Source organism: Dromaius novaehollandiae, chromosome 2, assembly GCF_036370855.1.
Source record: "Dromaius novaehollandiae isolate bDroNov1 chromosome 2, bDroNov1.hap1, whole genome shotgun sequence".
NCBI classification, from domain to species: domain Eukaryota; kingdom Metazoa; phylum Chordata; class Aves; order Casuariiformes; family Dromaiidae; genus Dromaius; species Dromaius novaehollandiae.
The window spans coordinates 137953912-137969267 of NC_088099.1; positions in this window are offsets into that span (position 1 = coordinate 137953912).

Below are 15356 nucleotides of genomic sequence, written 5' to 3' on the forward strand. Positions count from 1 at the left end.
ACAGTATTGACAATAGACACCAACATTCTTGATTCATTTTTTGAGTACTTCGTTTGAGTAAGCACCAGTAACTTTTAAGTGAAATCTGCCCAACCACAATAAAAACAGAACACCTGCAGCTTCAGCTATTTATTTTTTACTAACAGCCCCCCACTCATGTGAAAGCATACATTTCAGAAAAGTACTAAAAATGATTGACACTACAATCATTACAGAATCAGCCTTATGGGATTGTTTCTATTGTTCAAAGAAGATTATGACCACTTTAAATCTTCATTTCCAAATACTATCTGACATATTCTGCTTGCAAAGAGAAGAACCTTACAAGCAAGAGCTAACGCCAAGCTTTGGAAACCCGCCAAATTCACCTAATTTAATAAATATTTTTTAAAATAGCATTCTGAGTCCAACTGTTACATAACAGCCTAATCTGCGCAATCAATAGTGCCAAATGCACTGTTCTAAATTTTACATTTTCAATGAACGTTTCTCCCCATATCATAACATATCTCATAAGTAAAATTTCTGGAAGTGATGAGGATACATCTGTCCCTATAAAAAATACTAAGAGTCTAAGTAAGCAAAAAACCTCTCACACAGTTCAAGGAAGTCTGTGAGATTATAGTTTTGACTGATCAGACCTGCTCAAAGTTGTTGGAAAAAAAGAACATTTGTTGTATAAGTAATATATGACCACCTAAAGAAAATTCAACCACATATATGATTGAAGAAGAGGGGAAATTCAACAAAGAAATGCATAAATAGTCTAATATATTTTAAATGGTTGAACTTTAAATTCATTTAACTAATTAATAGTAAATCCAGCAATAACAAAGCAAGAATATTTACATGATTGGTAATTTTTCACTAACACCTCTGAGCTGTCTTTAAATAATTACCTAGAAAAATTAAGCAAGATATTTATTCTAGAAAAGAGACTGTATATCATTGAACAAGTGATCTGTTCTGGTAAACGCCACACATTTCTTGACAAAGAAAGGTGCAGGCAAAGAGAGCTACAAGGTACTCCAAGGTGATAAAGAACTACCCCCGTCCCATTACTTTTGTGGCTGTACACACTATGAGTCCCAGCATCCTTGACTGTAATCATTTTTGCTCTCTCTGAAGACATGGCTCTATAGGACAAGAAAAACTGGAGTAAACTACTTCCTTTTTCATCCTTTCTTCTTATCATCCACCATTCTGAAAACTGATGGAAATTATTCAAAGACTAATTAGATGAGGGTAAGAATGGCAAAGAGCCTGAACTCCATGCTTCACAACCCTGTTAGAGGTTTCTGAAAGAGTTAATGAGGATATGGATGAGGATCCAGCTGATGTGGCCTACTTGGATTTCCGTTCAAAATAATCTTTTAAAGGGTCTTTAAAAACTGAAGTAGCGACAACATAAAGGAAAAAGTCTTCAAATACCCCTTGTTATATTTTTCAAAAATAATAGGCAGTTTTCATGAGGAAAGACACAAGTGGAGTCATATGGAATCTTTGCTGTTCTGCTACTATTGAACACATTCATAAATCATCTTGAAAAGGGGAGGAGGAAACAGTGAAGGGATTAAATTTGCTGGTGATACTCAGTTATTCAAGGTAATAAAAACAAGGGCAAGTGAACTGCAGAGGAAATAAAGTGATAATGAAATGGCAGATGAAATCAGTGTAGGTGAATGTACAGTGGTGCACATGAGAAAAAACAATCCTAATTTTACATAGAAAGAGATGAGCTCCGAGATTATATTTGCCACTCAGGAATGAAATCTTTAGAATGGCTTTGTAATAAATAGTTCAATGAAAATGTCAGCTTAATACTCATGAGTGGTAAAAAAGAAAATCAAAGCCTATAAAAGGTAGGGGAGAAAAGAAAACAGAAAATAATATGGTATTGTATCATATTGTATAAAGCCATCTTGAGTGTTCAGTGCAGTTTGCACCACCCCTCTCCCCAACTCAGAAAGGAAGCAGGCAAGAAAAGCAAGGAGAATAATCAAGGACAGTCATAAGGACTATTCAGTTTGGGAAAAGAAACAACTAACAAGGGGTAAAAAAAAACCCTATAAAATAATGAGTGGCATCGAGAAGGTGAAAAAGGAAAGTCTAGTCCAATCAAAGCAAGGACTTGGGACATCACATGAAACTAACCGTTTGTTATGTGTAAAAAGCCACCAAACAAAACAGAAATATTTCTTCATGTAGCTCTTAGCTAATCTGTGGAACTCTTTGACACAAAGCAATGTCGATGGTAAGTCTTTACAAGAGTTTAAAAAGCAACCAGAGAAGTTTATAGAAGAAAAATCTATTAGGGGCTATTACTCAAAGACATAATGTCAGGTGCAGGAAGCCCATTAGATAGCATTTTCTAGAAAATGGGAGACTAATAGAGCACGTAAGAGTGTTTTAACTGCTTTTGATGCCACCTGAAGTAACGGCAGAGTTGGGAAAACAAAACAAAACAAAGAAAACGGACAAAAAGTATTACAGACACAAATATACTTTTTGAGTCCTGAAAGGCTACGTGTTTTTTCCATCTGTATCAGCTGGCCTAATAAAAATGCTGTCTTTCATTGTCTAAATTTTCATCCTTGGAACATCACAAAAGTTTTGCAAGTACAGACATGTTTCTAGAATAGGAATGAAGCAAGGCTTGGAAGAGATTGAACTTCTTGATTCATCTGCAACACTCTATCCACCAGTTTAGCTCAAATATCACAGTCTCTGTGTTGGTACATAAAGTGCTTGGTACACTTCTCAGATGAACTTTCCCTCTATAAAAGTGTTTGCCTACTATTACTATACAAGTGTATTAGAAAGGGAATTCTGAAAAATACTCAGAACTGTTTTATCCTAAGGCTGTTAAAGCAAATGAAAGAATTTTGACTTTGAAGGTCTGTCCATTAAAAGCCACATAATGTATCTGCTCACTACATAATGTATCTTCTATTCAGAATTTTACTGTGTCAGTTTTGTTCGTCAACTATCAGGGGACTTTCATGCTATAAGACTGCCTGAATATCACGGAAACAAAAAAAGACAGAGTGCCAGTTTGGAAGAGGGCAGGTTAACTATGAACTGTTAATGTGACCTGCTGAGGAGGATGCTTAATTTTAGCTAGACATTACATTTTTAAAAGGAGACAGACAACAGCAGAAGTCTTTAACATGGCTCTCCAGAGTTACAGGGCCCACATTCCTATAAGTGGCAGATGACCTGAACATTTCAGAACAGAAATAAAGAACAAGTTATCTGATAGTTCAGTTATTGGCAGAAAACAGAAGGCACAAGAATTTTCTAAGAAGTACTAAAAAATGTATGAGGTAAAAAAAAGGTATGAGATAAACCAAATACTTGTCTATCAGACTATTTCAGATATGCTATAAGATACATGAGGAAAACTGTTCTCTATTCCAAATGTGTTTACGAGGGCAGTACAGGGTGTAACAGAAATTATCCTTGGTCTTCAAAACCCTAATCGTATCAGATGTTCCAGACACTGACCTTTTGTCAGTGAGTGTTGACAAATGAGTGATAACTTCTTAGAAGAGACTCTGCTATGACTTTCAAAATTGCATATTGTCTGTACCTAGTTAGCCTGTGGTGGGCCGACACAGTGGGCCCTGGGGTCCTACCTCCTAATTTGGATAAGGAGAATTGCTAAAACACACTAGGCACATCCAAATATTGCCCAGATATAGTGTCAGGAAACGCCTAGAGCGAGTCATTGGCAATTCCCATTCCACTAATATGCATGTAGCTACTCTGTTACTTGCCTAAAACCCACAGGAATCCAAGCCTGTCTCCTCAGTATTGCTGTTGTCCAGGGGACATTTGAACATCCAAAGCTTTCTAATCCTATATGAGGCTGGAAAGTGACATGAGCTGATGTAAAGAAAGGGATGTAAATGTAAATAATAAATAAAAATAAAATGTAAATGTAACAAATTTTACTGAGAAATGAATGTTACATCATATGTATGCTACTGCAGAGAAATCAGCATAGGTGCCTTGGTATTTTTTTTCCCAGAAATTTAGGAAGTACAAGAAGTTAAGACTAATGAGTGAATTATTAGTCAAATAAGGGATTTCGAAACCCTTATAAAAGTCATTCCCTTTCTGCATTTAAAAATTTTAAGGATGCTTTGCCATCTCTTATGAAATAAAGTACTAAGAAAATACCTATGAAGTTTGGAATATCAAGTTGTGTACTTATCTAACCTATATAATCACACATCTCATTGACAGCCCATCGCTATCATACAAGTTGTTTGTTCTGTGGGCTGCTATACTTGCTTGTTTCTTCTATTCTTTATGATCCAAACCCTTTGGGATAAGCAGAGTCTTCCCATGTTTGTATTGTCCCTGAATTTGACCAAAATTATAGTTCAATAATGTAGTAAATCCAGCCTTAAGTCTCCTCGTACTAGGTCAAAAATGCTGAATCCTGTGACACAAAGCACTGATTCTGCTTCAGTCCTCTAAGCTGCTTCAAACGTGTTAAAAATGATTGAACATGTAACTTTTCCCTGTCATGCTTGATGCTGGCTTATTGTCTTTGCCACTCTAACTTTGCATCAGATCAGATACTGTTTGCTCTCTCATCCCTGAGATATTAAGCCTTCATGAACTCCATATCCAGTGATCTGGCAGATTTGACAGACATTTGACTGTGCGTCCTTTTGGGAACTCTGGTTGTGTATGAACAGATCAGCATTAATGAAGCCATAGCCCTAGAAAGGTGTGCATGCTATGTACCATATTCCAGGAAGTCTGAAGAGAATTAGGTACCCAGTTCATAACAGCTCACTGATAAGTTATAGGATATCCATCAATCTTTGTTGTTGTTGTTGTTATTCTCTTCTTCTAAATGTTTCAATCATCAACACAGGTATAGAAATAATATCTATCAATTCCATGTCAAACAAGTAATAAATATCCAAAACAAAACACTTCTAGATACCCCATAGGTTGCAAGTTGTCTGTATAAACTAGTCAAAAGTATTAATGAACAAAATACACACACATCATGTTCACTTGCTAGCAATTTTACTAGCAGGAATGAACCTTTTTTGTTTATTAAATAAGTAATACCAGAGCATAATTTGATCATTTAACTTGATCCATAAGTCCACAGTGGACAAAATCAGAATCTTGACTGTTGCTGAAGATGACATTGTTGCTTTATTTTGGTGGTATGAGTAAGCATTTTAGACAGATGTCATTATAAGCAGTACTCAGTAAAAGTAATTTAGATTTTGAAGAAAAGGAAATGTGGGAGCCCAGACCTCCAAACTTTAGGTTGGTCGGGCTCAATTTCATTTAACAAATTTGGTACAAAGCTAGTACTCAGGCAAAAGTGTGCCTTTTCTGAATGTTTATTTGCAGTGTTTGCATTACCCAACTTCCATGACGGAGTGCAAAGGTGGGATTCTCTGTTTTGAACAGTATTGATCAGGCATACATTTATATCATAATTTGCAGTGCTGTCTGATACAGGCCTGAAGTCGACAAAAAAATCAAACCTATCTAGGATAAGTGTAGGATTTAATATAGTAGAGGAAATACCTGTGAAACCCATCAAAATAGTTGAGGAAAAAAGTCTGTCTGTTGAAGACACTGAATTCCAAAGATTCACAGATAATAAGAGTGGGAGTTAGTTAAAAAACTTTACCTGAAGCTAATGTATTCAGTTGTCCTGTGTAATAAAGGAGGCATCTAAAGGCTGGTAACAGAAGACATGTAAACTGGACCAGCAATTCCTGCCTATTATAGGCAGACCTAAATGCCTGGATTGATTCAACTCGAACCATTTCCTGCTAGCTCTTTGATTATCTCTGTTATGCTCATCTCCCCACGCACCCCATTCGATTTAACCATCCTGCAGCCCCAGGGACAGGGGCTAGGTGTTTCTCCAGACTGCTCAAGGAAGGCAGTGGCAGAGCAGTGGCAGCTACGCAAGGACCCACCAGCAGCAGCTGGTGCCGCCTCAGCTCTCTCCACAGAGCTCTGTCCTGGGGGCTCCACAGTCACCTCCTGGCAGCAACACCAGCTCTCCACAGCCTTGGCTCCAGATGAATCTCCAGCTAGCAGACCTGCTGAAATGCAGATAGCTCCTGTACCACCTCTCATCATCCATACAGCATCTAAGGAGAATGTAAAGCCACACCTAGCCAGAATATGAGGCTTAAATGTATTTGGGATTAAATAGAACTCTAAACAGTATTTCTCCAGTTGTTCTACTCAACTCCTGAGCTGCAGTATGATCTTTAATAGCTTCAAAAAAATGCATCAGCTTGCTGATGAAAACAGCCTATGGCTAGTGAAACCAGCCTAGGAAGGGCTTCCACCTGAGTCACTTTGGCACTGTTCCTACGTTGTCCTGGCTTTTATACTGCAGCACAGAGAAAGAGCTAGTGTTTCGTGAGATCATGAATGAGGCAGCCCCACATGTTGAGATGGTCATCTGAGATGACTGGCAGCCAATAATCAGCTTTGATTCATATCCCAAGAGATATCAGATAAAAGAAGCCCAGGAAACCCATGGTGATCTTTTCAATCTTACTTGGCAGTTGTGTAGCACATATCCTGGGAAAAGCTGAGGATTAGGGCTATACTTTCACTGTGGATTCAAGTAAAAATGAGACTACTTGAATGGCTGGACTGCAAAAACCTGAAATATATTTTGGCATCATTGAAATTAATACACATTTCATTGCCTAATTCTAAATGTCATCATTATCTGTAGACATTTTTATAAACTCACATAATCCTACACTTGTAAACACTGTCAAACAAACATTATGAAGTTTGTTTTTCTAATGACACTATAAAGGGATGTGAGAAAACAAAAACAAAAAACACAATGTGAGTGAAGTTTATCTGAGGAGTGAAGTGTGAAATTCACAATAGCAGAGAAACAAATTGAAGGTGTCTCTGGGCAAGTTTCATGAAAGGCAAGTGTGTATAGATAGTTAATGAAAGAGAGAAAATGTAAAAGTTCCTTACAGTAACCAAGGTTCTCTAATGCCAAAAACTGATTCTGATAGAGGCTTTCCAAGGATGTTAAAGGAACTAAACTGCTGAATTTCTAGTGGCATTCAGACTTCTTTGAAAATCCAAACCATAGTGTGTACTGAGAGCCTTAGAAGGAGAGTTAATGATTAAACCTGTAGAGATTAAAACAAAAAGTATCTTTGAAAACTTTGAATGCTCCCACCAGACCAAAAGTAAGCAGTAGGTAACCTGAAACCACTCATTACTGTAATCAAAAGTCTTACTAGTATTCTCAGAAACTACAAGAAAATAAGTAAAAAAGAAAAAAAAGGGGGGGGAATATTGAGATTGCAGGTGATTTTTTGAGTGATTGGAGATAATGACTGAGAATTCCATTTGGTGAAAAGCCATAAAGGATAAAAACAGGCTAAAACTGGGAAAAAATCCTGTCCTGTTCTCAGGCAATTCCATGGCTAAACAAGACTACAGTTGTGAAATAACAACAGCAAAAGGCCTCTAATATATTTTTGTTAATTGGCAATCATTTCATTAAACAGAGTGGTAACCCTGCGGCTTTCATTAGACTTGGAGCAAAGCTTTATTAAAAACATTTTTTAGATTTACAAAAGAGAAAAAAAATTGTTGAGGTGGGCACAGCATATGCAAGTGTAGAAGTTATTAAATCTACTAGTACAAACAATAAATTCATCTCTAGTATAATTCTTCTGCAATGAACTGAGACACTGTTTCAAACGTTGCGACAGTTATATTACACGGAAATATTGTTAGGTTAAATGCTACAAGGGCTCTCTATGATAAATCTCACCATTTATTTTTCTCCCAGAGAGAACCATTATTTTCTATTGAATTGCATGGGTTTCAAATCTGTCAGAATTTTCTATGTTCTTTCCACCACAAAACTTCAAATAAAAGGAAAGAGAGCCATAATTTGAAGAACTTTACTTTTTCCACAGCAAAATTAAAGAAGAAAGGTCCCTAAGAAAAAAACAGCTGCTGATTTTCCATTGACCTTCTTCAGTGCTTTCATAATCATTGTAACTGCAATTTATTTCATTTAGTTTAATTATAACTCTTTGGTCAACAAGTATTAGAAATTTTCAGAATTAATTTCAGAGATCAAGTCCTGAAACATGTTATTCCCTTACTGAATGCACACTTAGAGAGTATTCAAATCATGGTAAAGCTAAGACAGCAAAAATGGATATACAATTTAATACTCTCTTTCTCTGCTTCTTACATATACATTCCACCACTGTCTTCAGACAACAAAAATAAAGAAATAGTTTGGTCCAAGATTTTGCTCAGCAGAATTATTAATTTAGCTAACCATGGTGGAAAAAAAAATCTCTACTGCAGGATAAAGAAAACATGTCTGTCCAGTATGCAGTTCACAATCAAAATACTGCTCCACACTATGATATGCAGCCCATCTACCCCGGATCTTGAAGAAGGGCACTTCCCGCTTCTGCAATGTTTAGTATTGCCATGGCATAGCAGCTGCTGAAGCTGTCCAATAATTTCCACTCCCCGCATTCCCACAGACAGGCTGGCCCTTGATATTTGGAGACATAATTACCATGAATAATACCATCAATGTCTTAACTAGTGTTCTTGGAGTATGTGGAAATCTGATCCTTTGTCATGTAAATTCAGAAGAAAGGCATAAGCTCTCTGACAGGTGTTATAAGCAATAACAGGTCAGGAAGAAAAATCTATAATCTTTCTTAAAAATAAATTATATATCTCTCTTTCTTAGCTGATGAGATATTCTTGTCGGTAACACTAAAGAATTCACAAATATTAAGTACAGTCGTTAACAAGGCTTGAGTGTGTGTGTGTGAGAGAGAGAGAGAGAAAGAGAGAGAGAAAGAAGGAAGAGAAACAGGGATAATCTATGAAGGTTAAAATACAGCAGTGCCTTTTAGTCAGACATCTCATCTCAATTCCATACTGAGAGACAAAAGAGAAAAGAAAGTAAGTTTTCCTGTTTGATGATGACCCCTGTGGTTTCCCGATCACTGGTTATATGTTTCCAGTGTTTGATAACATTGTCCAAGAAACCTGGTGTAAACTGGGAAAGGACCGTCTTCGGTTATCATGAGAATACTCTCTGGTTCTACCCCCCCTGCTCTGCCACTCACATCAGGGATACTAATTTCATCTTTATTTAATATGTAGCTAGGAGGGCCACACGAGATGCTGTCTCCAGTTATTCATAATTTATTAAAAGACAGCATGCCAAATCTGAAATGCTCCTACAGTGTCCTAGTCTTTGCCATGTGGTAACTGACTTTAGGAATCAGCAAATAGCAGCCAAATGTTATTTGTTAACCTGCATGCTGTATTCCTGATAACATTGCTTCATTTTTTCCCCTTCCAAGATGCAAGAATGCATATGAATCCTAAGTATCCTGATGCAGCTCCCATACAATTCTTGCCATAGGATCATTCACTTTGCCTGTAATTACAGCTCCAACAAAGTGAGCAACTGCAAAATACCAGTATTCTTATCGACACATCACGTGTTTTAAGCTTTTTGCCATTAGGGAAGACTGTTCTAGAAAAATGCTCTTAAGTTATCTCCTTTGAAACTAAAACCTATTTTTGTTAGATGAACCACAATTTTAATCTTCTTTAGGTAATGATCCTGCACTTCGCAATAGCTTTTCATAGAAAAACACTGAGCATAAGAGGTAGGTGCCATGTTAAAAAACCAGGACCTTGAAATTCTTAGTTGTGGCAGGATGTATAGTACAAATGGAAAAGCATTCCCTTATAATGCTGACAGTTTTAGCCAGTTTAAATGCCACATTAGTATATTTTATGTGTGTTGCCTTGAATATGCTGTCAGATTTCATAGTTATCTATTATCCAGTTTCAATGCATACAAACGTGAACTTAATCATTTGGCCATCTTATGTGATCAGTCACAAGTTAGTGACAGCAAAAGTTCTAGTGTGCATGTCCATAAAAGTTCACTACATCTGCAGTGTGAAGTCATACAGTAACAAGTGATCTTCTAACCACTACCTGGTGGAGTCCAAGTACTAAATCAACCAAAACTGGCCCTGCAGTAACAACTGTAATATTGACATACATATGTATTTGAAGAACAGTGTATCCTATTTTCCTATTTTTATTACTGAGGATCTGGAAGGGGGTTCTTTTGTTTATTTCCTGGGGGGTTTTTTTCCTGTAAACTGGTTGTAGCCTCTGCAGATTAAAAACCATACAAGCATAGCAACAATAACATACATTTCACTTCAGAGTTAGAAATTAATGAGAAAAATCAGTTATAGAATTTCAGACAAATACTAGTGATCCCCATGAACACATCACCTTTTGCTAGTACAAAACACTCTTGACTAATTTCTAAAAGATCCTCAGATGTTATTCAATTGACTAATACTGATTCACATCCAATAATCCTGCCCACAAATTTTAACTCAGAATCTGATTTTGTGAAATGAGTCTGCTTGATTAATACACTTTCAATTTCTAGTTTCTGCAGTGGCATTCAATTCCTTAACACCATTAGATAAGGTTCAGAATCTTTCTGTATATAGGAGTTCAGTCAACACAAAATATACAAGTCCCTCTTATGTAAATGAAGAGACATTGTTTTAGCACTTGAAAGTGTCATTAGACAAAAATCTGAAAACTTTGGCAGATAGCTTTTTGGTTTGAATTTTGAAAATTTGAGATATCCGAACAATTTTTGAAGTGAAAAAAAAGACAAAAGAAAGAAATGGAAAAAAGGAAAAGAAAGAAGAAAATCAAAGGAGAAATGTTAAATTTCAAAGAACCACTCTTCTAAAGACACAAAATTAAAAGCATATATGGTGCAGAGAACGCAGAACCCACAGGTGGTTTTGCTTTTCTTTCAATGGCTAGCATTAACAATGCTATCCCTTCAGAGCAATAGCCAAGGTGCCCAGACCTCTTTTCGAATTCAGGAGGGCTGAAGTCCATAGGCACCTGGCAGGATTCAGCCCTTTGAAAATATTATTTAATTAGACTTCACTTTCATTTGTGAGATTTGACAGAGGAATATGCTGAGATGCCCTAGCCACCTCAACTACCACGCAAAAACTCCCATCATTGGCTTTGTAGCTCAAAATAGCCATGAAACACCTTTATGCTATTCTGAGATTTTCTTGAACATCAGCCTTTCCAAAGTTACAATTAATTCTTGAAAAAGAGCATTATATGAGAAAGTTTCGAAAGGATACAAAAGTCACTGAAGAATGTGAGTGCTAATTCAGGATTTGCAGGTTCTTGATCTTTATAAATCTTCAGAGAATACTTATTAAGTTACCCGTTATGGAACTGCCATCCCAGTTTGCTTTCAATATGCACTGTTACAAGATGAGTAACATACTGCTGAAAAAAGCATTCAGACTCAGGCTTAAAATTCACCGAGTTATTAAAGTTTCTGGACTCCTTTGGCAAATGGCTGTTCTGAACAAGAAACCCTGTTCCGTATTTAAGTTTCCACAAATCTCAAAGTCTGTTGGATTTTTAAATCTAGACATTCACCTCAATGAATAGATTCAGCTAATCCCTGAGGCAACACACACATGAATACAGCAATCTCTTTAGCTGTATTAATTTGTTCAAATATTCTGCATGCTCTCCATCAATGTTAGTGCCTCTCACTGAAATCAAATAAAATACCAATGTGTTTCTTAGGAAAGTAACTGGTATAGCTTAAATGATAAAATCAGTCATCACTGAAAAGCAATTCTGTAGGCTGTCCCCCTGCATTAACCTGTAGTGATTCTTGGGTACAAAGAAGATCCACCAGCGCACACAAGTAGTGTTAGTGATCACGGCTTGCCCATTGCCATCTTGGACGAGAGGCAACAGCGGTCCTCTCGGAAAACCGCCATGCTCTTTCGTTCCTTTCCTTCTTTCTGTCTTCCTCTTCTCTTCTTTCCAGTGCTCCCAATTTCTATGCCATGAGCTCTTCCTTATGCTGATCCTTCTTCTAGGGCAGGGGAAGGGAGTGAAAAATACTGTATGAAAAGCAAATATATTTCCCTTGATCCCGTTCTTTTCTTAAAGCATTTCCACTTGTGGTGTGTCCTTCCATGTACAACAGCGAGTTCTTCCTAAGCAACTTTTCACACTTACTGGTGAAACAAAACATATATGGTCCAAAAATGTTAATGTCATTGAGGGGCAAGGGGAAGGATTTGAATTAAAAAATAATTTAACCAAAGATCAAATAGTTTCATAATATGTCCTTAGAAATACAATGTGAATTAAGACTTCCTCCCCCCAAAACATATTATTTTTCTTGCTTTAACTAGTGCGTAATTTCTTCCTTTTGTGTACAAAGAACATGTCACTCTCTTCTTACATGTAGGAGGACTATATATCACACAACTAAAATATTCTAATCTAGAATTTAAAATAAATACCAAATACATTCACTGTGTACTTTTAACCCCCCTCTCTTTTTTTCCCTTTGAAGATCTTATTTATCCTTTATCACTACAGCAACAAAAAGCCTAAAGATACAGGTATTTATCCCTATATAAACAAGAAATATTAGCTAATTAATTAATTGATATAGCTTGACACACTTCAACTTGAGGCAATGCTCTTTCTTAATTTTTGGGCTGACAAAAGTATAAAGTTTCAAATTATACATGGCGCATGTTGGAAAGTGAGGATACTAATCAATGGCCAACACCGGGAGAATGAGAAAGGTGAAGAGAGTCCCAGGGCAGCCCCAGGCAAGTGCTTCACACAGAGCAGTATAACATCTAAAGATAGCTCTCAAAAATAATGGTTTATTTTTAAACTATACAAAAGCAGATTTCTCAAAGAAGAACTTAATTTTACAGTTCAATTCTGAAAAGTAATTATGTGAAAATAGCACCAACAAGCATATTCTCAGGTGATACAGAAACATATCTGCTTCACATAAGATCACAGACAAAATCTGGTGCTTCTACGGCAAAGTGAGAACAGGCACATTGAACAGTTACTGAATTTATTCCTGATAGCAAAGCCACTTTGTGCCTTCTCCAAATTTATTGCTGTAGTTAGTTGCAAGATAGAGCCAAAGAGCTGGAAGGCATTTTACTAGCATAAAAGATACTTTACATTGCAAGAATCAGCATAATGGAAATAATAAAATTCACATTTAACTTTTCTGCATCTTCTCTGACTTTCATTCCAATGCATTCTTCTCCAGGTACATTTATGCTGAATTTTGGATTTCAGAAAAATGAAGTCACTTTTGTTTCAGTGTTAGCATAAGTCCAGTTGTGAGTGCATGATTAAGCAGTTTGCTGAATGTAAAGTTTTTGAACTTTAGCTTCTTGAAATGACCTAGTTTTTCACTTGCTTGGAAAGAACCTAGGTAAACTTTGGCATTTGACATCAACAAAAAAGATCTTTCAAAAAACAGCATTTTGATGAAATTGATTGATTCTCACCCTTTGATCCTGATCTAACAATAACCCAGGTTCTCCTCATGGCCAGGAGCCCCACTTCCCTCTGAGCCTGTCTGATGGTTGTCCACCATCTGTCTTGATTAACCACTGCTCCTTTCCTAAATCTTGTGCTTGTCAGACATATCAGATGGAGATAGTCCCATTACCCCAAAAATACTGAGAAATGACACAAGAACAAAGGAACATTTATCTTCCTACAGACTAAGCCCCTAAACTCTGAGCATAGCTATTAGTTCCTTTAGCTTGTGCCTGGCAAGAAGTATTAAGGACAGCAGCTCTCTTTCTCTCACCAAAGTAAATATCAATAGGGAAAAGAAAATAGTATCTCCAACACAAAACTTTAAAGAAAGCGCATGCAGTTTTTAAGACTGGTTTGTCATTACAAGGACTAGATTTTCAGAGTCAACTAATACCTGTGATGTCAGTGGAGTCACCCTAAAAGAAGCCTAGTGGAAAAAATACTTTGACTATGTCAGGAGGGAAAGGGGGCAGGGGTGTCAAGAAAAAAAAAATCAATACTCATACTTTAAACATACACAATTTTTTCTTGTATATTATTAGAAATGGGAACTAGAATGTTTAACACTACAGAAGTAAAAAAACCCCAGAATTGCAACAACTCTGTGCCTTTTGTTCAGCTGATTTTTAGTTCAGAAAATCAAGAGTTAAAGTCTCTGCAGTAACTTATATGCAGGACTTACAGTGGTTGTTGCGTTTATTTTAAGAGTGATATAATGCAATACAAAAACCCAAATTAAGTCATGTTCTCCATACACACGCTGAAGCCAACTTCTTGTGATGAAGGGAACTTCTATGTGGTTTTTTGCTGAATATTTTAATCTGACTAAGTCAATTCCTCTTTATTGAAAGTTTTTGTTTTTTCTAAACTTATATGAAGAAATTAAATGCACAGAGATATTAATGTAATAAAAGATTAACAACATTCTCTAAAAAATAAATACTCTGAGTGAAAAATGTCATGCTTTAATTCTTGTCGATAAAGCAAGTTATGAAGATACTGATCTACAAATGTAATTAGTATGACTAGTATGTTGGCCTCGTCTTGCTGTAAAGCATTCATCTTAATTCTCATGGTCCAGGTCTCTCAGCACTTCAAGTAGTTCACATGGTTTACTTCAATGAATTCTTTTTTCAGCTTACACTTGTAAGTGCCCTGAGATTTAACCTTGTTTTCCTACATTTTATTCTACACGCATTTTCAGAAATACTTTCATATATGAGAGAACACAAGAATGTGTAAAAATGGTGAATGAAATCAAAATGCAGAGAGAGAACTTTTTTCTCCATACTACTATAAGCCAAACAAACCTTGCCTTCCTTGGGTTTACCCCTCTCTCTGTTTCGTTTTCTGTGTTCAGCTTTCTTACTGCTCAGTCTAGAATCTACTAACAACAGACTGAATTTAAGATAAGGAATTTAGTCAATATCATCCTGCTTATAGTCAGCACACACATAAACAGATCAGAGAATTGTTAAAATTTGATCCTAAAGATTGATGTGAAGGAGAATTAGAGTCTAAACAGAAAAAGAAAATGGACAAGATTTTTTAATACAACAGGCGAGAGCTTAACACAGTATGGGAAGCAAAGGATGAGATCAGTCGTTTTTGCATGGTCTGTCTATTCTCAAGCCTGGTATTTAAGTGACACATTGTAATAAAACATCTTTGTTTTCCAAAGATGATGCTTTTTAATAGTGAAAAGTCATACAAATGTGGCTGAGCCATGGATATGGTTATGAATTTTTCTGTTGAAAGTACTGCCTTTTTGATAATGGATTTTCAGTCCTCAGCTCTCAGCACTGTACTTTTAAATACTACTCAACAGAATCCAAGATGTTGCAAGA